The 26,608-nt window shown below is 42.4% G+C and overlaps 1 protein-coding gene and 1 long non-coding RNA gene across 2 annotated transcripts in view; one reads left to right on the top strand and one right to left on the bottom strand.

Annotated features, from left to right (window-relative positions):
* LOC121433225 (rho GTPase-activating protein 15) overlaps nt 1–26,608 on the top strand; it is a 565,350-nt gene that overhangs the window by 515,291 nt on the left and 23,451 nt on the right. The window lies entirely within an intron of this gene.
* LOC121433226 lies at nt 16,694–25,078 on the bottom strand. Its single transcript, XR_005972294.1, has 3 exons — nt 25,060–25,078; nt 17,339–17,377; nt 16,694–17,082 (listed from the first exon to the last, which is right to left on the bottom strand). It is a non-coding gene; the product is annotated as an uncharacterized LOC121433226 (long non-coding RNA).

Raw genomic sequence — 26,608 nt, forward strand, 5'->3', positions numbered from 1 at the left:
GGGGGCAGGTCTTTTAGGACTGAATATTCCAAAGTCTCTCACTCGTAAGAGAATTTATCAATCCCAGCTCCTGTTATATCAATCCCAACTTCCCTATTGATCATGTTTTTCAATTCCAAAAGACTTCATACTATCGTCAAATATTAAGTATCAGGTGAAGAAAGGAGAGAATAAAAGAGGGATAGAGGGAGAGAGAGAAGAGAGATTCAGTGGGGGGAGAAAGAAAATAAGAATAAAAGCAAGGCATGAATGAAAGAATGAAGACTCCTAATTGCAAAGCTTGCTCTCCCTTTTGTTGGATAAACAAATGCGGTTTGTCTGTGCTGTGCATCAAAGACAGTAAACTTCAAAGTGGAAGGAGAAAAAAAAAATCACCCAGACCTCAAGTCACCTGATTTCCAGTCTCCCGGCACACACTGTGCTCTCCTGCCAACACCAATACTCAACCTTGTTTCCTGGGAAGAAGACCATGGCTGGGATACAGCCTGGAGAGGCACTTTCCTTCAGTCAGTTCCCCTAATTGTGACCATGTATCACCCCAGTCACTCAGATAAAACCCCCTAAACAATGAGAACCCCCTGATGGTCACAGGAGTTTCTGCAGAGCTGTGACAGTCTTCTTGTTCTTCCTCCCCCCTTTCTCTTGCTGTGTTGCTTTCTGCCTGCAAAGCAAGGGGGATGCTGCATCCTTCAACGGTGTCTTTGAAGGCAAGTGCCATGTCAAAATCCCCGGATGCCTCAGTGTGCGTTTCTCACACTTCTAAACAGCACTTTTTGGAAGGGCAGCGACGGGCTGCCACTTGCCACCACCTTTTTCCTCTGTAAATGGAAAGCGCTGAACCCAGATGCCCAACCACGGAAGACAGTCTTCCAGACGCAGCATCTGGCTTCCTGGCAAGCCCTTCCAGGGAGCTGTTTAGGGAGCGTTGCCTTGTCTCTGGATCTGTCACGTGTATCTGACACCATGGCCTCCCTGGCTGGCAAGTCCAGACAGCTGCCAATTTCTTTCGGTTCACCTTTAATTCTGAGAAACTAGTTCATTTGCTTTCATTCTCACTGAATTTGTTTTGCTCCGCTGTGCCCACAAGAATTCCAGGACAGCCCTAATACCTACTGCTTCCTGCCTGTCCCTGTCTTCTGTGTGATTGTGTCTCCTGAAGCTGGGAGAGATCCCCCCGTCATTTAATCCCATGTAAAAATGGGTTAGCTTTAACATACTTCTTAGCCACTTCTTATCAGCGAAGCTCACTGTAAACTGTGGGGTTGTTGCCTGAAAAGGGAAGCAAAACATTCCATCCAAGTAATTTATTATGGTCTGTACACAAGACATGAAAGTATTCTTGACATTTGTATATTATTTCATTAAATCATATTGGCTCCCACACATTCTTGGTCCACATTACAGCAAGAACAAAAGACTACCCCAGGACTAGAAGATGCAAAACAACACGACCACTCACAGGAGCAGGGAGGCTTTACAAACGGCCCCCACTAAATTTTTAAAAGTAGCTTCCTTTTCCTACCTATTAATATATATTTTTTTAATTGTGAAGGACTTGTGGGGTTTGTGGATAATTGTGAGGAACGCAGAGTCCAATGGTAGCCCACGCAACAGGAAGCCGTGACAAGGTGCTGACAAGTCCGGCAGCAGTCCCCAGAATGCAGAGGAGAAAGCAGAAATTAGAGCTGCAGGGTGACATCCAGGAATAGTTAAGATGGGGTAGCTGCAAATTCCATGTCGTTGGTTCTTTTTTTTTTTTTCTTCATGCAAGAAGAAAGTGAAGATTTTGTATGAGTTTTCAGATCTCAGGGCTAGGAAGTCTAGGCTGGAAACTGATTGGTGTACAGTGCTGGGTAGGAAGAAATCTCAGCCATAAATAAGAGCTGGCCTGTGGCCTGTAGCAGGCTGGACCCACACTTGACTTTGAAGCACTTTACAATTAAAACCTCATGGGCTTAACCCGACTGAGAGCCTCTGGGGACAAAAGCTTGGGTCAGGCCACCTAGAAAATGGCTTTGAAATCTTGTGCAAAAACGTAAACTCTGATTTTAGATTGGACTTTGAGGGCTGGGAGATTCTGCATTCTATCCCTAGCTAATAGATAGGTAGGTAGGTAGAATGATCTATAGATAGATAGATGGATAGATAGATAGATAGATAGATAGATAGATAGATAGATAGATGGACAGACAAAAACAGACAGACAGACAGACAGATAGACTGACAAAGACAGACAGACAGACAGATAGATAGATAGATAGATAGATAAATAGATAGACAGATACATAGATAAAATTGATTTTAAGACTATTTTCTCTTCAGTTCAACAATTTCTGGGTCTATAATTCTCACACGAATTCCTTTTTAATAACATGTGCAAAGAAGATTCAAAAACATATAACACACAAGCTTTGTACAGAGATTCTCACATCTAGTAATTTCATCTCCTTTCTTAAATCCTGCCTCCATTCTTGGTGATTGAGCTTTTTTCCCAGCATTCCTCTTTCTTCCCTAGTGCTGACCCTTCAGCCATCCAAGAGCGAGCCTGTTCTCTCTTCCTCCTGGTTAGGGCCAAGCAGTCCCCGCAGACACAGTGAGTCATTTGAATGGCAGTCCGCATGTCTTGCTACATTTTTCTAACTGGGAGAAAGGAGAAATCGGCTGCATCTTCTGTTTTCGCTAACCTCATCCTCCATTGCCATCATAATGGAAATAGGCATTTCCTGGGGTGCCAGACCCCTAAAGCAATTACTACTTTCCTGGCAATCACAGGGCCTTGCTCCACATCATGAAGGGAATTTATCTTTCCTTCCCCTTCCTTCCTATAGGAAGCCTATTCTCCGCCCCTTATCATATCCCCACCTTCACCCAATGATAAACTAGGAGAAGATGGCTACCAAAAGAAGCTAAGGCAATAGTCGTTGTCACATCTAGTAATGTCTGACCCCAATGCTCTTTAACCCAGGACGCAGAAGCCTAGAAGAAAAGAAGCCTGCACTTGGATAGGGCACTGGAGAAAGCTGAACAGGAAAGGAGATGACCAGAGGGCGGCATTCTGGCCATCATGCAACCACTCGCAAAACACAAGCTAATTAGCAGTCTGCCGCCACACAGCACAGCAGTTTAATACAAGAAGTGAACAATGCTTTACCTAATTGAAACTACAGAGCTGACTTAGGTAGGCTGTATGCAATTACACAGATTGGAAGTCAGCCAGGACACTGAGGTTAACAATCTCTCCTTTCACAAAGGGCACCACAGGACCCTTAATGACCACAAGTGGTGAGGGCCGCCGTCCTGCATCCTATCCAAAGAGCTCACCTCTCAGCCCAGAATCCATCAGATGGACTTAATGGTGATAACTAATTGGCTAGAAGAGCGCCCTCTACTGGCTCAGCTGTAGTGCCCTGTAACTAACTCGCCAGACTCCTCCGCAAACAGGTTTAGAAGGGGTCTATTCGAGAGAAGGTTCGAGATGGCTGAGGATAGTGAACAGGTCAAGATGCTAGGTGGGAACCAGAAGGCCACCAGTGCCTGCTGCTCCCGTGGCCAGAACTTCTTCCATGAGCAACTTTAAAGGAAGCTGTTATAAAGTAAGCGACAACCTAGAGGAATAGATTTGAAGAATATAGATTCTGTTTCAGGAGGTTTAGCACAAGGCCTAGGAATCTGCATGAGTAGCTTTCCAAGAGAAACCAAGTTCTGCAGGAAAGCAAAGAGGCTCTCTGTAGACAAGGAGAGACTAGCAAAGGGAACACTGTCGTCGAAATACAGTGTAACAACCAGTTATCCAACTTGCTGCATTCGTCCTAGGAACGAGTGAGAGTCCAAATTAATAATGCGATCTCAACTCCACTGCACGATAGCTTAATACTGAGGATGGGGAGGAATGAATCTGGTCCTTGAATCTGTCTCATGTATGAGATACCTTCCTGGCTAGACCAGGAAGGACAGCCAACAAGAGGCCTGTTAGGATGCCCCTGGAGCTGGCTTCACCAGGCTTCCAAAATGAAGCAAAAGAAGACAGGGTAGAGGAACGTAGGTCCTCAAAGCTGACTTAAGCCATGGTCAGTGGAGGAAGGGAAAAAGGACTCAAGTGCTGCTAAGAAACAGTAAGTGAACGGGCCACTTTTTAAAGCTTATTGTAGGCAAACATGGTTATTACTGTTAAAAGGCTTTTATGATAAAGCATAGACATACTACTAAGGATCCTAATTGGTGGGATTGACAATAACGTTCTTTAGTTATTTCCTAAGTGGTTTTTGGAGTAATATCTGCATATTTTGTGACTTTTTAATGATAGAAGCCACCGATATTTGAGAAAAAATGCTTATACTTGAAAGGAAATAGCCTTTTATCCCTAGTAGAAGCAACACAGCTCTCTCCATTTAGACCTACTGCAAACCACTGTAAACGAGGAACGGGAAATATTAAATATACATACATCCTCATACATGCTTTAGTCTTGTAGCTGCTAAGAGCTACCACTTGTCAGATATATACGTATGTATATACATACATACATGTATGTATGTATGTATCTATGATGACATTCAAATAATAAAACATTTAGAATATTCAGCTATTTAAAGTTAGCATGATAAGCACCTATTCCAGAAGAATGCAATATGCTCAATGAATCTGTATTAGCGAGCATCTATTTTATGAGTTATCAAGTAAAGAGAGTTGAGAAGATAACCATAACACTTGAAACTGGGGGATACACTCTTGCCTAGCTACCAATCTACTGGGGTAAGAGCTTAAGAAAAGACACAAGGTAATTTACTGCTAGGTAGAACCTGAAGTTGATGATGCGGATGAGGAAGTTAAGTGGAAGGCCAGCTGTGGCCAAGAGCACTGTTCTATGGAAGAAGGACAAAGAAGGAGCAATTGCAATGTGGGAACTGGAGTTGTGGGTGGGGGTCACAGGGAGGTTGGAATTTGATGCCTCTGTCCACGAGGAAGCAACACAGGTTACTGAGCAGTTAAAGCACACAAATTCTAGGACAGAAGAAATGGCTCAGTGGGAAAAAAACATTTGCTGCTCTTGAAAAGGACCAGGTTCAGTTCCCACCACCTGCACAGTAGCTCAGAACCATCTGTACCTCCAGTTCCAGGGAATCTGACACCTTTTTTTTAACTTCTCTGGGAAGCAAGCTTGTATGTGGCACACATGCATGCAAACATACATGCAGGAAAAAATCTCGTACACAACATAAATAAATCTCATAAAATTAAATGAGGAATGTAAGTTGGATTTATGATTTAATTATCTCAAATGATCCAATGCAACTGTAAAATGGATGTAGGAACAGAGGGAACAAAGCTGAAAACCCAATGTTATCTAGGCTAACCTTTGTTTCTGGTACTGACTGTGAAAAAATCAAGAAGGCAGATTTTTTTCTTAATGGTATGTGGAGGACTGGAGACTCTGAGACTGCCAAGGTGCCTGCCTATAGGCTACAAGATAGTGAGGCCACCAATAAAACTGAAGTATCTAGAAATTGATATCGAGCACCAACTATCACGTATGTGGAGTTCTAGAAATTTCCCATCTTTCTAGAAATTCACCTTGCCCTTTGGAGGCTATAATAAACCTAACCCAGATGGCATAAAGAATTGAGGCAAATCTATAGGATAAGGATAGTACTGTCATTGCATGCTTCAGATTTAGCAGAATGAAGCGAGATGATGATGAACGAAGAGGGTTAAGAGAGATGTGGGGACTGTATTCTGCCACAAACAGTTGATCTACAGTAGTATCCTGCATGTAAGATATGCTAGGGCATGGTGCACAATGTCTGTGGGAGTAACCAACCAATTACTGACTTGACCAAAGGTCCACGCCAGGAGATGGGACCCATAACTGACATTTTTTAGGTGACCAACAACAAGAGACTAGATGGTCCAGGAACCTAAGGTAAAATCAAATTCTACTCACTGTTTTAAAACAAAGAAAAAGTAGCAACAAAATGGCTCCTAATGCATTCTGCTATATTGATGGATCAGTGCCTTGGTCAGACATCATCAGAGAAGCTTCCTCCTGCAGCACGTGGGAGCAAACCTACAGCCACATAGTATGCAGAGAGTGAGAGACTTTGAAACACTCGCTCAGCCTGTCTTAGAGGTTTTTTTTGTTGTTGTTGTTGTTTTTTTTTTTTGTTTTTTTTTTTTTTTTTGCTGTGAAGAAACACTATGACCATGGCAACACTTATAAAGGAAGACATTTTCATATGAGCTGGCTTACAGTTCAGAGGTTTGGTCTATTATAATTATGGAAGGAAGCATGGGGGCATGCAGGCAGATATGGTGCCAGAGAGGTGACTGAGAGTTCTGCATCTGGATCCATAGGCAGCAGGAAACGAACTGTGTGCCATGAGCCTGGGCTCACAGTGTCACACTTTCTCTAACAAGGCCAACCCTCCTAATAGTGCCACCCCCATGGGTCAGACATTCAAACACATCAGTCGATGAGGGGTTATTTCTATTCAAACTACAGCCCTAAATGGAATGTCTCCATCAAATCCCCCAGGGGTAAGGGAACCCACAAGAAGAAGATGCAGAAAGAATGTAAAATCCAGAAGGGATGGAAGGACATACATGAACTCATGGAGACTGAGGCAACATACAAGGGCCTCAGTTTGTACCAGTTGTGGTCCAAGAGATAAAAGAAGTAGACACATATCTCCATCCCTAAACCAGAAGTATTCTCCACTTGATAAACTCTTGGAAATGAAACGTTGGTTTCTTTCAAGGGTGTCTCATTGGAAAAACAAACTATTCTTAAGGGTAGGTTGCATGCCCACAAGTAGATGGCCACAAATAAAGACCTCAGTGGCATCTTTAGAGGTTCCCTGTCTCATAATGTCATGACAGGGCTCTTTCATTTATTAAATTTATCTTTTTTATTTTTATTTTGTTTATATATTTTTCTTCTCTCTTTTTTTACTCTATAGGTCATATATATTATATGCATATTAAATATATATGTATATATAATGACTTCCAGTTTAATGTTTTTATGGGATTCCAGAGTGTGCAAATTAGTAGATCTCTGTTTCCTGTGCCTTTTCATGGCTCTCTTGGGCTCTCTGTCTCTCTCTTTCTCTCTGTCTCTGTCTCTGTCTCTCTGTCTCTCTCTGTTTTATCAAATTCCAGAGTGTTAACTTTTGTTTCATCATATTATATTATATTATATCCTTTAGAAACCTGTTTGTTTTCTAATAAGAGACATGAAGGGAGTGGATCCAGATGTCAGAGGTGTGGGGGAAAGGAGGTGGGAGAAGTAGAGGAAAGGGAAACCATAATCAGAATATATTATGTGAGAAAAAAAATCTATTTTCAAAAAAAGGAAAAGGAAAATGCTGTGGGGAGAAGAAAAGATAAGGTGGTTAGAGCATTAAAAAGGTGAACTATGCAACATTTTAAATAAAGAATTGAGCTTTATGTAGGGATTTTGTTATCCTAGGGAGACCTTAGGAGCAGTCTCCCCGGGAGACTGAAGGTGACTATCCTGTTATGGGTTTTGACACAGTTAAAAGTCCAAACAGCAGCCAGCCCCAGCACTCAGCACTGCGTGGAATCCAGGGCCTCAAATGGAGAAAGTACTGGATTCACATCGGGAACACCTGCTCCTTTCATCCGGGTTTTCCTCTTTTCCTGTCATACTGGACAGCATATCTTCCGGTAACATTGATTTCCTCTTGTATTTTAAAAGCTATTGCAATACCTATCACTAAAAGGATCTCTCTGGGATTTAGAACCGGATGGGAAGAACAGCCCAGTGGAAACTCTGAAACACCAACAACTTGAGTTAGTTTTTGCGAGCTTACTTCCCACCAGGCTCCTTTTGCAACCATAGGTAGATCTACTCTGTTACAACACACAACTGATCTTTCCTTGTGCATAGTAACTTTGTTCCTTGAGAGCAGGACTCTTTTCTTCACAGTTGCAATATCCGGTGCCAATGACAAAAGATAGGACCTTAAAGGGATCTGAAAAAAACACTTTCACAAGTAGGTGAAGGAAGGCATTATGTAAAAGAAAGAGATTGAGATGTATCTGTTTTAGAGAGAATGTTTCAAGCCACAAAAGTGAGCATTCACCAAGACACTTCAGAATCAGCCAAGAGGAAGGAATTCAAGGCAACCTTGGATTAAGCATGGTAAGAACCACTAAGTAGCAAACGGGAAAACTAGGAAGGAAACAGCGAACTCAGAACGAGCTGTGTTACCCAGACTGGAAGAGTGTTATCCGATAATCATTGCCCACTAAATAACGTCTGCCCAAAAGGATCCAAACAAATTTCAATTAGCTGCCGTTTCGCCAGTCGGAGACTTCTAATAGCCACCCATGTGTCTAATAACCACACTCTAGCCCCGCAAGAACTCCAGTTCTTAATGAGAGCTTGAAGATTCAAAAGTTCCTTGTGAATTATCAAAGGATGCTAATTCTGTGTCCTTGTAATTTTAGTATTAACTGTGTTATTTGATTACAGCTAATCCGCACATGATGATAAGTGTTTTGCACCAGAACGTTTTCTTAATCAGAACTTTCTATGCCCCCTCTAAGGGAAAGAAAGTTGCTGGAAATGAGTGAAAACGGTATGTTAAGCTATTTCCTGAAGCTGTTCCTTAATAACACACTTAAAAAGCCACTCTTACAACATACCTAGCCAATAATATAAAATCCACCTCCTCTCCAACGCCCGCTTTGTGTCTTTTTAATTGACATTTTGGAATTCACCTGAAAACATCAACAATTTGCCAAGACAAAACTTGGCCTTGGAGAAGACACCATATTCAACACCAATCTGGAGAAAACAACATATTCCATTTGTTTAATTCAATTTTTAACTGTTATTTTCCTCATTATTACAATTTGAGCACCTTAACTTGGTGCTAGCAAAACTAGACCGTGGGCAATGAAGAGTTAAAGCCCGACCACTGGCTCCCTATGCCCTATGCTCTTGCCACCTCATCTCAACCCCTCCTTTCCTTTGGTACCACAAAATGAATAATGTTTTAGACACAGTGTTTGCAATGCTAATATCTAAACAGTAAAAGATACCTTAAGACCTTCGTCAAGATTTTTTAAGGCCTCATTTAATGTCAGTGTCAAGGTTCTGTGAAGAATAATTAATAGAACCGAGCAAGGTCTATGTGGCCATCGATGGCCGGGGAATTTATGCAGGTAACTCATTAATGCCACAGGGAGTTCGGCATGTAAATCCCAAAGCCTTGATAGGGAAATGGGACCCAGTGATTCCCGCCCCCCATAAAAAACACAAACAATGACAAGTGCAAAAGCGGAAAACCTGAATATCGGTACCGACAACTCTAGGGCCTGGAAAAGTTTTCCATTTACATCCTGTCACCTCTTCTTTGCACACGTATAAAAGATGGGGCAATTATTTCAACAAACCCACCCATATAAATCAAGGCCGTTTTTTTTTTTTTTGCTGTGGGAAGACGGGGTGTTTAAGGCATTTAATATTTCAGCATCCCCAGATTATCACCAGGATCCATTTCGCTCTGTGGTCAAGGGCATGATGAGCCCTGTGACAGGATATTGGCCATTTTCTTGCGAAGATCTGAGACCGCTGGTAAACAAACACCAGTTGGAAAAGTAAGAACAAGTCTGCGGACTGGAATGCACCCTCCTCGTAATGGGAACAAAAAGCTGGCAATCAAATCTAAAGAAAAAGCTAAATCACAGCGGAATGACCTACTTTAAGGCATTTGCCAAAGGAGCGGTGTTTTCAGACAGCTCTTGTGAAGCCGCGTCTCTCTGTCTGTGCCATCTGCAGATTTATTACTTCGCCTGAAAAAAACAACCAAGTGTTGGGGGGGGGGGGGGGGAGAAGGGCTCTGTTTGAATGATACAGGAAAGATTCCAGTATTGTGGGCACCACACCCACACCTACTGATGTGGTCCAAGGTTTTGCTTTAGAGGCACCTAATTAAGAAACCCTGACTCATTTACATGGAGACGTTTGATCTAAATTACACTCCAAACCGCACCAAATTGGGAGCATCTGGGAATGTGAAATGTTTGTTCCCTGTGACGGCTAGAACAGGGCCAGCTCTGGACGGCACATGTTCAAGTGACGAAAAATATTTCACATGTAACGTACTTCTGAGACCCACTTTTCCACTAATAATTCATAGCAAGCCTAACCAGTATCTGTACTTCCACAATTATTTCAGGCTGTGAAAAATTATGTCACTATTTTTCTTCCTACAGCTAGAAGGAGGTAGACCACCCACTTAGCTTGTTGTCATTGATAAAAGGGCCTTAAAGGCAGCCAATAGCAAACAGGCAAAGCTGGACAGGGTAGAGGCTGGTCATTATAAATATCCAAGCTGCCTCCAAAAATGCCGAGTGGCGATCTCAAGGGCTAAGTCCCAAGTATGAGCCCTCTCTCACCGCCTGATCTCCTCCAGCCGTCCCACTTGGCTTGCTGGGGTCCCAGCAAACTCTGCCTCCCAGTTCAGCAGAGGCTGCTCTGTGCCTGAAGAGGCAGTGCGAGGAGGTGGGGCTGTCTCCAGGACAGAGGTCACGGTGTCTGCCATGGGATGGCATCTGAAGGCAGTCCAGCTCATTCCCACCAGGTAAAATGTCTCAAAACCTCAAAAGAAAGCATTTATGTCTTGGATTCCGTGAGCAGTCCTCAGACATGATTCATAGAAAAGAGTGTTGTATTTCAAGTACAATAAACAGAGTTTTACAGATAAAGTCAACCCAATCCTTCAGCACCTGACGGCCACATTACCTGACCAGCCTGTACATCACCGATGGCTCAGCGGGAGTCCGAGAAACAAGAGAAAAGTTTAAAAAAAATACACTGGGGTCTTTTGTCTTAGGATGATATTAATGCATTTATCTGATGTGCCGTGTTTTGCAGTAGCTGGAATGAGATTTGAATATATTAATATTTTCATCAGCCGAGCCCAGGGAGCCCAGTTATTAACTTATGCATGGGATACATAGATAAACTTCAGACAGACGTAAGGTTTTCAGCTCTCAAGTTGGTAATACTTGGCGGGATGGAATGAAAGGGCCTGCTCTCCCTGAGTCTTTGTTGTGGGCATGCATTGTGACAGTATGGAGCCAGAGTTCTTCTGCTTGTCTACACAGCCTGGATTCAATAAACCGTTATGTATGCATATTATGACAATGTGGTCAAGGAAACCAGATTTTTTTACTCTACCTTCAAGTGCTTATGTAGGCTGAATCTGGTGCTTATTTTTCTTGTCCCCGCTCAATATGCTAACGCATTCATAATTTGATACAGGTTATATCCACTTTATAATTAAAGCTATGAACTTAGTTGAGAAAGCATTCGAATCCTACCGAATGAAAAATATCTCTTAGGTTCTATGGTGTACTCTTCAGTATGGTGCGAACCCAAAGCCCAAAGAGGTTTTATGCCGTACGCCTGCCGTGAGAAACACCGCAGGCAGTGGTAGAACTTAAGCAATGGGATTTCTTATGTGGCCACTCTCTGTCGCTTGCACACGACCTTTCTCTGGCTCCCTAATGACCTCATGGCCTTGCTTCTATACCTGTGTGCTCCTACTGTCTCTGTGTGTGCTCAGACAAGGACACAGTCAGACCCTTAGAGCCGGATTTAGCAGTCTCATTTTAACCTAGTGACTTTTCCCTTGCCTTAACCTGCTTGCAGCTGCAGTCTGAGGAACTGGAAGTTAGGGTTTTGCCATGTACCTACAGGGGACCTACGTCAACCAACACCACACAAAGCGGATGTGTTTCTCCAGGTTCCTGGTGGGCTCTGTGTCGCACGTGTGCTTATTTGAGCACAGAACTCACACCCAAATTCCTATTTCTAAATCGTCAGTGTTTACCCAGTATGAGTTTCAGTTCTATCCTCCATCAATAAGAAACGGTGATAGCTTCCAAGGTTTAGGGGAATAAATAACAGTCCGAGCCTTCTCCCACCTGCTAGGTTGGAAGGAAGTTCTCCACATACAGTAAGCATTATCACAGGTCTGCTCGAGCCCCACCCGCCTTCAGGGACCAGGTCTCCAAGCCTAAGTGCCTCCTTCTCCATTATGCGCCTCCATTAGATGCTCATAATGCGAGAGACATCACTTTCAGGAGAAGGCATTGCACTTACACCCCACCTTTCAACTCAGCATTTCCAAATGCTTTAAAAATCATTATTTCTTTATTATTTATTTGTGGAGTCCCAGCGCTCGGAAGTGCAGTCAAAGCCACAGAGCGATGGTCTTTAGTTACACAGACTTAAACCTATCCTCAAGGTTCCCCCTTTGGTGTGCCAGGAAAAACCTGAAGTGGACGTGTGCGTGGGTGGGTATGGAGAGAAAAGGGAACAGATACTTACGCCCAAGATGTGCTGTGGCTTACACACCTGGAAAACTTCAGAAATGGCTCGCTTGTTAGCGCTGTCCCAATAAACTACAACCTAACAAAGGAGAAAGCCGGAAAGCAAGCTGAGCTTTTAGATGCTAAAGCTCAGAAAATGGAAGTGAATTTTCCTAACCAAGGTCACTCATGCACAAGAAGGCATTTAGGAAGATTATTAAGCAATGCAGGAAGTCGAAACCAGCCGTACCCTGCTTATTGTTCCCTGGTCATTCTTTCCTGGGTCAGTTCTGCTTGGCACTGAATTTAAGTCTTTTATTGAGCTGAAAGGTCTTAGAGAAACCACCACTGCTGGTCCATCCTATTTTATTTTCCCAAGCTTTTCTTCACTGGATACTGCACCTGCTTTGTTTGAAACAACTCTATTGTTTTCTTATACTTTGACGGTATAAGAATGTATTGTCTATCCCTTTAGTGCTTGAACATGGTCCAACACCCATAACACAGTAGGCTATCAATAAATGTTGGGGGACGTATGACTAATAAATTTTCATAGGACTCTGAAAGCAGTCTAAAGTGAACTGGACACATCTTGTTCACTCCATGAAGTCATATGACCCATCACTGCCAAGGCATGGCCATTACAGATGCTAATTAAAAACCTAACAAAATAATGGATTAGAGCTGGCTTTAAAACAAAAATAACCAAAGTGTATGTCTCATCCTAGCTTGACTACCATTGGATTTAACCAGGAAAGCTTTCCTGGAAGAAGTGTAAGTCTGAGAACTTTGGGGACTGTAAGAGGGGGTGTTCTGATTGGGGCTGTGACCAAAAAGAAACATCCAGTTAACAATTAAACTTTAGGAGAACAGGGTCGGCAAATAAGTCAGGGAAGCACTTCAGTGGGAAGGAGAGATGTCCAAAGTAGGCAAAAGGCAAAGACCACGGGGCACAGAGAGCTCCTTTGAGATGTGAAAGCCATATTGTGAGCAACACGGTTGGGATTGTAGCCAAAGCAGAAGTTCAGAAAACAGTTAACATAGCGCAGCTGAGGTGAGGAGCATGTTTCTTCTGCCCTGTTTTGGTACAAACCCCTCCCTCTGTAGTTCTGCCTTGTCCCCGGAGCTGGGGGTTCAAAGGGGGCTCAGAAGCTATCAATCGATGCTTGTCTTTTACAGTTTGTATGTGGTGAGTTATGAGAGGGGAGCCACTGTGCTTAGAGACAGGTATGCAGCAGCTCTTCCGCTTCCCCGCTTCACACTGGCGATCCTGACTCTCCAGGAAGATAACGCTACAAAGCAGAACTAGGGGTGTCTTCTGAAAATGAGTAATCAAAACCACCGGAGAGCAGCTGGTGTCATCCCGAAACTCACCGAGAAACAGCGGCAGGGCAGAAGTGAACTTCAAAATGCAGATGTGATTTCCTGCCCTAAATTAAAGAGAAAAGTTCCCATTGCCTTACCTAACTAAATGTTAATCTATTATATTTTGCACTTAACATTTGACACATTCATGCACCAAAGTGTGGTAGCTATCTTTAAAATAAAAACAACCATTGAGCTTAAAATCAGGAATGAGTAGCACGGCATCATGGGTGCACATGGAAAGATTTTTGCCTGAGGAGGTTTGGGGAGGTTGGTTTTGGTTGGCACTGAGGAATTTTGGTCCAGTCAACACCTTGACCAGAGGAGGAGGGGGAAGGAGAAAGCCTCTTTGAAAGTCCAGTGCCATGTGCTAAGCCTTTGTGCAGACATCTCGGAATTGAGAGACACCCAAAACAGGCAGCCAGAGGTGAAGCCACCATGAGAGCAACAACTGACCTTTATTCTCATTTTGGGTCAGAAATGGCATCTAGGTTTTCCCCAAGCAGAACGGAAGCTGTGTAATCTTCTGATATCAAAGATGAGCAGACTTAGGACTTCCCCGAGTCATCGAACAATGCTACAGGGCCCCTAACCGAGGTCACTGCAACTGTGGGAAGAAAATGGAAATAGAAATTGGTTGATCATTCTAGGCCATTAAATACAGTTAAGGTTTTACGTTTCAGGTTCCAGTAGAAGTAATTTCTTCCCCTGATCCGCTTTCTATAAAATAGATTTGATTGTCCTAGCTCTCCTCGGCACTCTGAATTCCATATAAGAACTGCTAGGTGTGTAAACGTGGCCGACATTATGCCTCATTCACCCTAGCTCTCAGATACACACTCTTCACTCACAGTGTCCCCTTCCCACTAAGATACATCCGTGTGCTTTCTGCCTTCCCAAGACTGTGTGACATCTACAGAGGTTTTGACTCAACATCCAGTTCTTACCATAGAGAATCTAGTTAGGGAGCCTGTCCTGTATGTGAACACCTTCCTCTGCCCCGACTGCATGGCCTTGCCGAGCAACAGCTGTAAAGGCACATTGGAGATTCCGTGTTGGGTATGAAGTGAATGTAGGCCAAGGCATATTACTCTTTTTGTAATTCTCACAGAACCTCTGCCATGAACAGACACAGTTGTACGTTAACTACGCGTCCCATACTTCATCAAGTGTTTAAAAACACATCATCTCAACTTATCACCAAACAAAAAACCATCTTCTATTTATGCAACCAAACTCTAGTATCCAGAGAGAATATATTATTGCGTAGGTCATAAAAAAAAAAAACACATACACACACCAAAACAGAAACAAAACTGGAATAGCTCCAGGATTTGGGATGCAGGTCTAACTAAATGATGCAAAACCTTTAGCTATAACTTCAGTGCCCAACTTTCCCCCTTCTTAGAGAAAGGTCTGTGCAAAAATCATTACAAGTGTGTGATTCTGACAGATGAATAACTTAATTACTGTAGCCCCCCCATCCATCCATGGATTTATTTTCCAAGTCTTTAATTATCCTCAGTCAACAATGACTCAAATGCATATTAAGTGGGGAAAAAAACTAATATGAAACATTCCATAAATAAATAATTCATAAGTTTTAAGTTGCATGCTACTCTGGACAGCAGAATTTTCTCACTTTCCTGTCCAGAATATGAGTCTTCACTGGACCCAGGCTGTGCGCACTACCTGCTTCTTCGTTATTAACTAGCTTAGGACCAGAGCTACTATTGCAGTTTTGGCCTCGCAATTGCAGTAGCTCTTATTCTTAACAACTACCACACAGCCCAAGAAGATTGATACAAGGGAGGCCTTGATAGATGTGACAGCCCAGAGAACTTCAGTCGCTCCTGGCGTACTAGGCTGAGTGTTTGAAAACTTGGAGCAGAGGCAGAGTTTGTCATTGTCGGCAACACCAAATCTCCATTAGGGATCTTGGTAAGAGACACGTGGAAAAGGAGGAATTAGTGTGTATAGAAAGGGAACACAGTACCAAGGTAATTTGCAAAAAGGAAAAGAATAAGGAAATCTGAGTCTTGATAGCTCTGGGCAGATATGGTCTGATAAGACAAGGAAAGCCGGAATAGTTTTAGAAGTTAACAGTAATGCCAGACACTGGACACATACCCACAAATAATGAAATTCAACAAGCAAGAAAGTCTTGAGCCAAACCTGACTGACATTTAGCATGCACATGGATCTTCACAGCATCAGTCTGGGTCCTTAACCCTGTTTTCCCTTCACTTTTGTTTCTTTCCTGCTTTAAACGTATTTGAGTATTTGTATTTTCAATGTCTTTTAAATATAATTCTTTACGTAATAAGGTAGGAAGGTAAATCAAGTAAATAACTACACTTTAGAAATCAGCGTAGGGCTTAGGTTTGTAGTTTATTCAGATATGTTTACTGAGAGGGCTTCTAGGTAGTAGATTTGTACTATCCTTATGTAGAGTAGGGAGTTCACGGTTTCACATAATAACGTTCGCTAAGTAAAGGACTGTGATTGGTAAGTTGTGGGCTAGGCAAGATCAGCATCAACAATACAGGCTGGTCATAGAAGGAAAGAGGAATAATTCTCACAAAACCACGAAGATCTTAGTTTGAAAACGACTTTATCTCAAACAGCGGTGGGATTGCAAAGAACTGAGGAAGGCCTGATAGAGAAAGACATTGTTTTCTTGCTAAATTAATATCAAGACAGTGAGGACAAGCTCTCCCTTGGCTTCTTTGTTTATTTTTCTTCTGATTCTGAGCTCACCAAGTGGCACGTCTCCTTGTTGCCTTCACCAAGCACAACCCTGCTTCCTAGTGAAAGGGCTGGGAGTCGCTGACTCCTCAGGACATGCCCCAAGGATACCAACCAGCATACCAAGCATAATAAAAAACGCCTTTGTCTGGCGGACCCCTAGTTGGAAAGGAGAAATGAAGTAGGGGTGACTGTTGACTCGTGGGAACAGACTTAAGTCAGCAAATGAGACAGGGGCAGGAAGTGAGGAACAGGGGAAAGGGCACTTCTTATCGAATGGTCACCGGTTGCTGCTTCTTGACAGTGAGCATCATTGTCTGAGACATGCTTTCAAGGGCCACTGAAGAACCAGAGTGAAGCACTTTCTAGGAATGCAGAGAGGTTAGGTATCTGATTTGCTTTGACTGCGGGCATGTGTGTGACCAAATAAAGCAGATCCCTGAAGAGTCTTTTTCCAGATGGATATGCGGCATTTGTAGTCTATCTGAGCTTATTTGGAGAGTGAAGGCCCTTCAAAGTGATATAATCCTCGTGCATGGAGGGCTCAGTACTCAGGAACGGAGGCTCCAATTCCCAGCTACATCGACGAGCTGAACTTTCATTGCTGACTTCAACACTGAGCTTAAAAAAAAAAAGAAGAAGAGAAAAGAGAAAGTAAGAAAAAGAAAAAATTAAAACTGCCCAAATTAATTTTTTTAGAAAAGACAGTTTGAACAAAACTATTCTCTGATCCACATTTGCCAAGCAAGGTACCTTAAATTTTCAGTCAGAAACTGCACGTTAATTTTCTCCGAGATTAGAGGAATTCACTTCCTTGTCTTCATTTGCTCAGCTAATAAACAAGAGTTTCCTCTATGCTAAATGAGTTGTCACCCACCTGTGAAGACAGAGGGCAGATCTGTGCCTTGGAGAAGACCTGGGGAGTATAGAGAATATTTACAATTGAATGTGGGGATGTCTTTACAGTATTTAAGTCCCAACTTCTATTATAATATCTACTATCTACAAAAAAAAATGTTGTGAGAAATTTCTATAGGGATTTACTTTTACAAAACCTTAAATACAGCCATACGAAGGCAGAAATTTTAAAGAATTCTCCATTCTAAATCCACATCCTTTTATGTCCGCTGATGTTCACGCTCGCAAACATTTGAGCTTGAATCTTCCTGAAGTATCCCACCTAGTCGAGGACGTGAGGACAGCACGTACCTCAGTGTAGATGTGCCTGAGCAATAAATTTCCCTCAGACAATCACAGTCCTTTTCTCGTCAGCAATAGCCAGGGGCAGAAGCAGAGGGTGAGGGAGATCCATCATGAAATGTCCAGTGTCAATGTGTTCTTTCAATCTACTTCCTGACCTTCAGTTTGCGGCCACACTGCTGACCCTCATGAGTTGGAGCCTGAGGGGGAGATGGCACTGAGTACTGATTCCTAGGTCCTGTTGTTCTGTGGTCTCAATTAAGTGCTAATTAATTACCACTGGCATCTTTGGCATTGCTTGTCAAATTGCATTTAGGAGTATCTTTTCACTGTTACAACATCAGTGGCCCAAACCCTCAGCTAAAATTCCCATGTGTGAGTACAGCCTCTTTTTTTTTTCCTCGTTTCAAAATTATGCTTAAATTTTTCAACAAATATACCTATAACCACTGCAGGAATCTTCCAAATACAACAAACAGGAGTTGGTATTGTCAGTTTTGATGAATAGTTCTTCATTAATAAACTTCCTGTTATTCCATCTCCACCTGCAGTTGCTGATGCTGCCTGGAATCAATTAACTCATATAATTTGATTTATTTTACAAAGACATTTTTTGGATGTGCTGTGTTGATGATAAAGGTTCTATTTGAGTAGTTCTTGATTGCAAGTTAGATTGTACCTGAATGGATTTCTCTTCCTGTGTGGATGTATAAACAAGTGCGTGTGTTTTGAAAGAGAATAGGAAGAAAATATTCCTTGAAGAAGTCTTGATTTTTAAAATTCATTAAGAAAACATCATGGGGGGCATTTCTCCTGAATGCTCTTGCTTTATCTGAAGACTCCTAAGGAACACAAATCCTAAAATGCTATAAATCCTCTCTCATGATCAAGTCCCTTTACTTAGCAGATTAGTGGCTCTTTTTTTAAATTACAGAACAAAGTAAAACTATGAAGCAATGAAGCCAAAACATCAGCTCGCACCACGATATAGAGGCTGACATGTGAAACTTTTTGCTTTGCTTTTCTTACATGTGATTTCTTTGGCTTCTCCAAATATTTACAAGCTACTACTCTAGGTCAGTATTCAGTTGCATTAGGTAAAATATGAAATTGTATCTAGACATATAGATAAGGCTTGGTCCAAATGACAGAAGCCCAGTTCAAACTGTTTAGGCAAAAGAGATAATCTGCTAAACTACAGGAATGAAGATTTCACTGTTAGATAGAACTCTGGTCACCAAAGCCCAAGGGTATTGACAGAACTTGTTTTTTCATCCCTAAATGCTGCTCATCACAGGGCTAACTTTGTGTTAACTTAGAAATCTTTTTTTTTTTTTTCCTGTCAGCAAATGGCAGTGCCAGGATTGTATCATGTCAACCCCACCTCCTCGGGGGCATGAAAGCTGCTCTTTTACTGTGGGAAGAGAAACTTCCAGGAATCATTCTCCTTGGCCTGGCTTGTGTCCCTTGTTTATTTCTTGTTTGTTCCTGATCCCTTCTCTATAGCAAAAGAATGCATGGCTCTCATTAGCTGGGTTTGGAAAGCAGGCCCACCCTGGGTTAGCTTCACTCAAAAGCAGACACCCGGGAATGGGGGAGAAAATAATTTCTCCCAAACGTGATCTCACTCAGAGGAAGAAAGAATAATGACTGGAGATCAAGGAGAAAAAGCTACCAGTCTACAGTTGTAAATTATTACTGTGATTTCCCCCCAAAACTCGTCTACCTTTGATGAAAATAATAGTTCAATCAATGGTAGTGAATGAAGGCTAATTGTCACTAAGGAGCACTGATCTCTAATTAGAGAAAGTTGCCTATATTTTCCATTTTCTAGCAAACTGACGTTGTTTTATCAAAAAAGAGGGGGAAAGGTAATAGTTATCTAACTGTGCGTGCCTTCCCCCACGTGACAGGGAAGACACCTGTAATGAAGCACACACTGAACTCTGCGGGACTGCAGAGTCCCTGTGGACAGCCCATAAAAATTAACGCACGGAGGCAGCAGAGTTTAATTATAGGGGATAGGCTTCATCATGATGTATTGCTAGGTTCCAGTCTCAGGAGTTTTGTTTCTTGGTTGTGAGTGTGCACCAAGTTCTCAAGCCTTCTACCCTTTCAGGTTTTTGCACAAAAATTGGTGCATTTTGAGGATGAAGTGGATAATATACACACAATGTGTTCAGCATAGCACCAAGCACAGAATGTCATTTTTTTCAAAAACTGATAGTTATTATCATAGATAGCAAATGAAAAAAATGCAAGAAAATCACTGTACAGTGTACCTGGCCCGGGGAAGCCCTGAGGAGATGATAAGTAGACGCTACTGACAAAGGATGGAGCAAGGGACATGGGGACATATGGGTAGGAAAACGTGGACGCTCCAGTAATACCAACTGTGATGGATTTAGAAAAAACAAAACAAAACAAAAAACCTTTGCGAGTTCAGCCATACCCAGCCCCTTCGTCAGAGAGAAAATCCTTGGTAATTTTAGATAAAATGAGATTTATCTTCTCTCCAAAGAAAGTGTTCCTGGAGCAGCTCTCTTCCTTGTTACTCTCATATTTCATCAGCTTACATAATAGCTAATTAAATTACATAATTATAATAATAAGAACAACTGGCATAAACTTGTTTGGGACTCTCTCCTGGGACTTTCCTCTAGTGGGAACAGATGTGCACAGTTGAGAGCCATTAGCTAGCTGGGAACATCGAGTGTGGTGTGGGCACTGGTCAGTTGTTTTACAGGGGGGAAAACAGAGCTCCTGATAAGTGGAATCAGACAAGAGGGCCTCTGCCACCTGTTGGGAGTCTTCTGCACTCTGCTCTACCTGAATTCCCCTCACTCTTGATATTTGACTGCAAATTTGGCCTCTTGCTTAGATTTCTTAAACAGCAATCCATAACTGATATGCTCAACACTCCATAACGAGAATTTCAAGCATGGCTTCCCGAATCAGCGTTGTTACCATGTAGTCACCACTGTGTAGCCACATAGAAGGAAAATGGGAGAATAAGGAAGATGTCTACTTGGTACTGTCCTAAATCCAGTAGTCTTCGACGGTAGGCCATATATTCATTTCTAAGAAGGACGCAAGAGAAGCGTGTTTCACAGTTTCCAAGACTCTCCGAATTGGATAGAATCTAAAAGGACATGTGGAGTGTTTGCTTAGCAACACCTGGTCTTCTGACTGGATAATTGCATGAAGGGAGTGATTGTTTCCATCTTTGGGGAGACCTCCTGATCATTGTTTTTTTTTTTGTTTGTTTGTTTGTTTTTGCAATTTATATATTTATTATATTACAGTTTTCAGAATTGGAATGCTGAAAAAAATACTATTGACAACATGTATATTCTGGACTCGGTGTTTTGGGAAATTGGTGACTCTGTTGTTTGGGGTGCTGCAGTGCCTGTCACCAGCTAAATCTAAAGTTCTCACCAGTGAGTGTGCGCTGTTATTGAGAAGGATATTGTATCTAACTTACTGTTTGCCATGGGAAGCCAAATTTTCATGATTATAATACTTTAAAGCTGACTTTCAGTGAGAAAAGAGATTTATGAGTAAACTCATCATTTTGCTCTGTTTTTATTCCTTTCTTTCTTAGCTCATGATCGAATTAGTTGTCTAGTGCGAATCATATGCTCTGCCTTGTAAATAACTTAAATGTAATAGTGTTCTGATTTTCTTCATATCTTTATTGATATGTCTTTGTTTATTCTTAGACAATTTCAGATAAGGTATTTTTATATAATGTATTTTCTCCACATTCGCCCCCATTATCCTCTTTTATTCCCCCCTCACTACCACAGAATGAACCCCTTCTATTCAACAACATTCTCAATCCAAAGTGCCAATAGACTGGCTAGGCCCATTCTTTGGTTCAAATCCATTCACCCATCCTCCAAAAAATCTAAAACAAAATGTGACCAGGTCTACTCATTGGGAGTCAGAGCAATGTGTTGTCAAGTAATCCTGAAGAATATTGAGTAGCTGCCATCTGAAAGGAAGTAAGAAGAATAATAGCGTGCTGTATTAAGGGACTGAGATTTTACCTTGTAAATGAGTATATTTTTGAGCATAGATTGATCCACATGAATTTACCTGGAAGTATACTGTCCTGGAAGGCTCTGTGGCCTATGCTTGGGGATGGGCAACAAGAGCAGCTTAAGTATACTTGAAAGGGCAGGAAAACATCATCTATCACTTTGAAAAAGGAACTAGCAAAACTTCAGTAGGAGAGCCAGGCTCCCCAGCAGTCCAAATGGGGTCCTGAAGGGGAAAGGAAAGGAAGAAGTCCAGCAGAAGCTCCAGCTGTGAAAACTTACATAAGTGCCTTACTCTTGCTTCATCTTGGGACCAAAGGCCCAACAGAATCCCCGAGCATCCCTGAGGAAGAAAGCTATAGCACCAAGAACCCTGGGCGATGCCTTCTGTCCTGCCACACTGTCATTCCCTTAAAAATAGAATAAAATTTGTTCAGCCCTTCCATCCTTTCAAAACTATGCATTTGGCATCTCTGACATCATCATGAAGGGTGGACACTTCCTGCAGCCATTCCTGATGCTGGTGAGCTCTCCACTTACCCATGCCTTCCTACACGAGGGTCCTTATCTTGACAGTTCCTCTGTCTTGTTTTCCAGCATTTCATTCCCGGCCAAAGAACAGGCAGAATTTTACCAAAGCTTCACCAGGGATGGGAAGCCTACCCAGAATCTAATCCAGCAGATAATTTCCACTGTGGAGAAGTGGAGAGGCACAGTGGGCTTCCCGGGTGCTGAGAGCCACCTTTCCTCCTGCCTCCTCCTCTAAGAATTCCTATAGATTTTCTAATTGGCCTCTGCTGTCACCATGCCGCTCAGCCACATTCTCCACTCTGTGTGCACAGCCGTCAGAAGTCCATTTTTCTGCCTTACATAGAAAATGTGGTTCTCGTTTTTCTCGCTGTGTCCTAAGGATTATCTTTTCACAACCAACATGCCCATCAAAATGTTTTGCTAAGCAAGAAAGAAAAGCAGATGATTTTCTCGCTTAAGTGGAATCTGGCTGCCAGCTATTAAAATAACATTTCCTTATTATACTTGAATCTATAACTTGAGCATAATTGTACATCAGATTGATAGACCCAAATTGATCTACACATAGTCTGTTGGGCTATCCCTGTCTGTGTGGATCCATCTGAGCACCACAGTTTGACCGTGCTTAGGAAACACGCACTTGTCAAGATCTACCTCCTGACAGCCCGTGGCAGGTTAAGATAGGATCTTACCAGAGAGGCAATTCCCTTGAGCCATTATATGCAAAATATTTCCTCAATTGAAAAACTCAACTGAAGGATTTCACTGGGAACTGGGGTCCTGAAACTGCAGAGTGCAGAGGGGTGGAAGACTGTGCAATAAGAAGCAATGTTCTCAGCAGGCTGTTGATATCATTTCAGAAAGTTACGTCTTGAAACAGTGTTGCGGTGATAACAAGCATAATGTCAAATATCTGCCAGGTCTGTCTATTGATCTAGTCCCAAGTAACACTGGGCACTTTATGTCTTATTACAGGATAAATGTGGCCCCAGACTGTCAGTAGCACAGAGCTCTTTAATGTTGCAAAAGGAAACCATCTCAGGAAATACTAAGTACAAAATTCACTCTGCTTTCTCTTCGAGTATTTTTGTATTTGAACACTGTCTTTAACTGCTTGTTGCACCTCCAATACTGAAATAATCCTCATTTACTCATTAAATTTAAAGTTGTAAATAATTTCATTTAAGAAAGAAAACCAGGCAAAGATTTAGCAACTACAATTAACCTACAGTGTTATTGTGATATGTTTCAGCATCCTGTCAGTCATCCCCTGCTCCACATTGGTCCCACACCGAATCACTAAAACAAATGATGACAAAAATATAAAAGGACCAAAGCAACTCACTGGCCTTGACCAGGACTGGGCCTGGACAAACATGGGGAAACTGCCCCAGGCCATTAATGAACACATGGGTCCTGGCAAGAGCATTAGTGGACATTATCTATAAGGTCTATTAGATAGCCTTTGTTGATAGAAAACAAAATAAAACCGATCTAAAGAAAATATTTTCAAGTGTCTTATGGAACATGCTCAGAAAGAGCATTTTGACATCTTTTATTTTTTAAAATGTTCAGCCATTTTCTTCAAAAATTTGGCTTGCTCTTTCCTACTTTGTGATATGCCAACTTTGATGTTTTAGCTTCAGCTGTTTGAGAACTACATGTGATCCCCCAGAAAGGTTGGATTTTTTTTTTCTGGGTGAAGAAGGAAGCATATGTTTTAACCCTCATGTGCCTTTTTTGAAAAGGATGAATTAACATCCTATAGTATTTTATCGCTATACTTAAAATACAGAATCTAGATCAAAAGTTGGGGGGACTTTTTTTTTTTTTAGAAATAAAATAGAGATGCAGGCCTTAGGGACCGACGCTACAAATTTTTAATCTATCTCATTAAATACAGAGCCTTACACGTCTACTGCTCTTCTTTTAAAGAGGGCAGCTGAAAGGAGGCAGTTTGGATACATGAGTGAGGAGGGCCACACACAAACCAAATTTCAAAACATCAAAGGACATAAACTAATGTGTAGAAACGCCGAGGCATCTTGAAAAGATTTCTCTCTAACCAGATATATGACACTAAAAAATGGGAAGTAAAAATGAATTTAGAATGCTCTGAGAGGCAGGAGAAGAGGAGTGTGGCTGCATGGCACTAAACCCACTGAACAAGAAAGTGTGGAGGAAAAGTCTATCCAGGCGGCCTCTGAAAGCCACACCTCAGTTCCTCCCTATCACTGATGTTGTCACTGGACCATCCGAGTCATTGAACACCTAGGAAGTAACAAAAGGAAGGCAATCAGGATGTCGTGACTCATGTATGAAATGCCCCCTGTGTGTTGAATGCTCGCTTTCCATCAGAAGCTCAAGGAGTAAAAGAGGAAGCCTTGGGAGCTGGAGCCCAGCTTCATTGTGGGGAGGCGTACCTCAGTGTTATACCTGGCTTTTCCCTGGTGTGTTTTCCTCATCTCCCCACCTCCTGCTTACCCCTTCACCCATAGGCTCCCACTGTGATGTTCTCCCAGAGTACATGGAACCAAATGACCAGGGGCTGAACCCTCTGAAATCATGAATCAGAATTAGCCTCTCTTTCATTAATTTGCTCTGTCATGTCCTTTGGCTATAGCCACATCACAGCCGATAATACACAGGAGAATTGGGGCAAATGCAATCGTTACTGTACTTGTGCCTGCCTACTGTGAAAAGAGAGACTAAACAGAGCTAGCCGTGCAAGAGCAGCGTGTCTCATGTGGCCCTAGCGAAGCTATTCATGTAAATCTGATCTGGGAGGTGGCTGCTGACTTCAAGAGGGACCTTGTCCTCTTACAGTGAGTGGAAACATTGGCCAATATCCTCCTTCCAGATCCCGCGTGGGGTGTTTTTGCGGATGATTATATACAGGCAAGTCCAGCAGTCCAATAATCGCGAGTTCAGTTTCTCCAAGTTATAACTCCCACTGTACTTTGGTATGTAGTCAAAATTCTGGAAGAACACAAAAGGAAAGAATTGGTTAAGAAATGACAAATGTCTCGCTCTCTCCTAACGACAGAGGAACGATTGGCAGAAAACTCAAAACCAGAATGCAAGAAAGGTTTCAAAGGAAATTGAGTCTCTGTTTACAAAAAGGTTCCAGTTCTGGGAGGACTGTCCAACTCAACCAGTTGCTGCAGAGAAACATGATTAAAGTGATGACTGAGGTGTTTGGTGGCCGAGCCTCAGTTTCCTTTATTCCCTTCTGACTCCGTTGACAGCCAATCAGAAGGCAACCTGGCCTGGAGGCTTGTCAGTGATAATAATTGAAAACATCTGTCTGTGGAGCAAGTGTGGGAAGCCCATGCCGGTCCCTGACAGAGGGAGCTCTGAGGCAGCAGAGCCATAACCGCGACCATACTCATATTCTCCTTAACAGACGTTTTTCGCTGCCAGCTGTCTTTATTCTCCTGCCAGGAAAGCAAGGGGCCCGGGGCTCTGAACCCAGGCAGGGGTTAAGTGAGCTGAGACTGGGGAAAGGGACGGGACAGGCTACCTCCCAGCTCGGGGTACAGAGACGAGGGGTATCTGGTTAGAGACTAAAAGACAAACAGGGAGAGAAGAGCCAAAGAGACTGCAAGTAGGCTTGGAGCAGGAGCAACAGTAGAAAAATTGGGGTTCTAGACCCGGGTGAGCTGATGCTCTGTCCCAAGCCTGGACAGAGATTTTAGAGTGGTTTTGAATGTATCAAGAGGATATTTAAAGTGTGCATAGGCGTTCTTTCAGTTACTAGAGAAGAGAATTTCAGACTGCAGACTAAAGAAAAGCTCTACCAACCCAAGTGGGAGCCTAGAGAAGAAAGACAGTTAAGTTCTCAGTAGAAAAGTTTAGGCGTTTTCTTGCCTATAGTAGGAGATAATTTAAGGCATAAAAAATGCTTTTTGAGAATACAATGAGCCAAAAGATTGGGGGGAGGTAAAAACAAAATTATGAATTATGTTTTGAAATATGGACTTATCCTGGTCATCTTATTGTTTAACGTCTTCTCTGCATGAATCAATCAGTCCTGGATGCTATACTAACAGTTGTGTCATGGTTGTCCCCAGAGCTACCTCACAGTTACTTGATGTATGATGTTCACTTGAACAGAAAGAATAAATCCAGCTTGCAACGAAGCAGAACTTGCCAGTAGGATGGGGCTTGGGTCCTGAGAAAATCTTGCTCAGCGCATGGGTGGCGAGAAATAATACAAAGGGAGAGACTTGGGGAGGCCACTCTGTCTCATTAGTTAGGAACAGTTCTGTATTGTATATGTAGCCAACATAAACACTTGGCTGAGGATGTTATTCTACTGACAGTGTTCGCCTTTCCTTATGGTCATCAGCTGGGTGACTACCGCTCCTTGG

This window comes from Microtus oregoni, unplaced genomic scaffold (assembly GCF_018167655.1).
Source record: "Microtus oregoni isolate MIOR12 unplaced genomic scaffold, Mior012 000037F_ref0000500, whole genome shotgun sequence".
NCBI lineage: Eukaryota > Metazoa > Chordata > Mammalia > Rodentia > Cricetidae > Microtus > Microtus oregoni.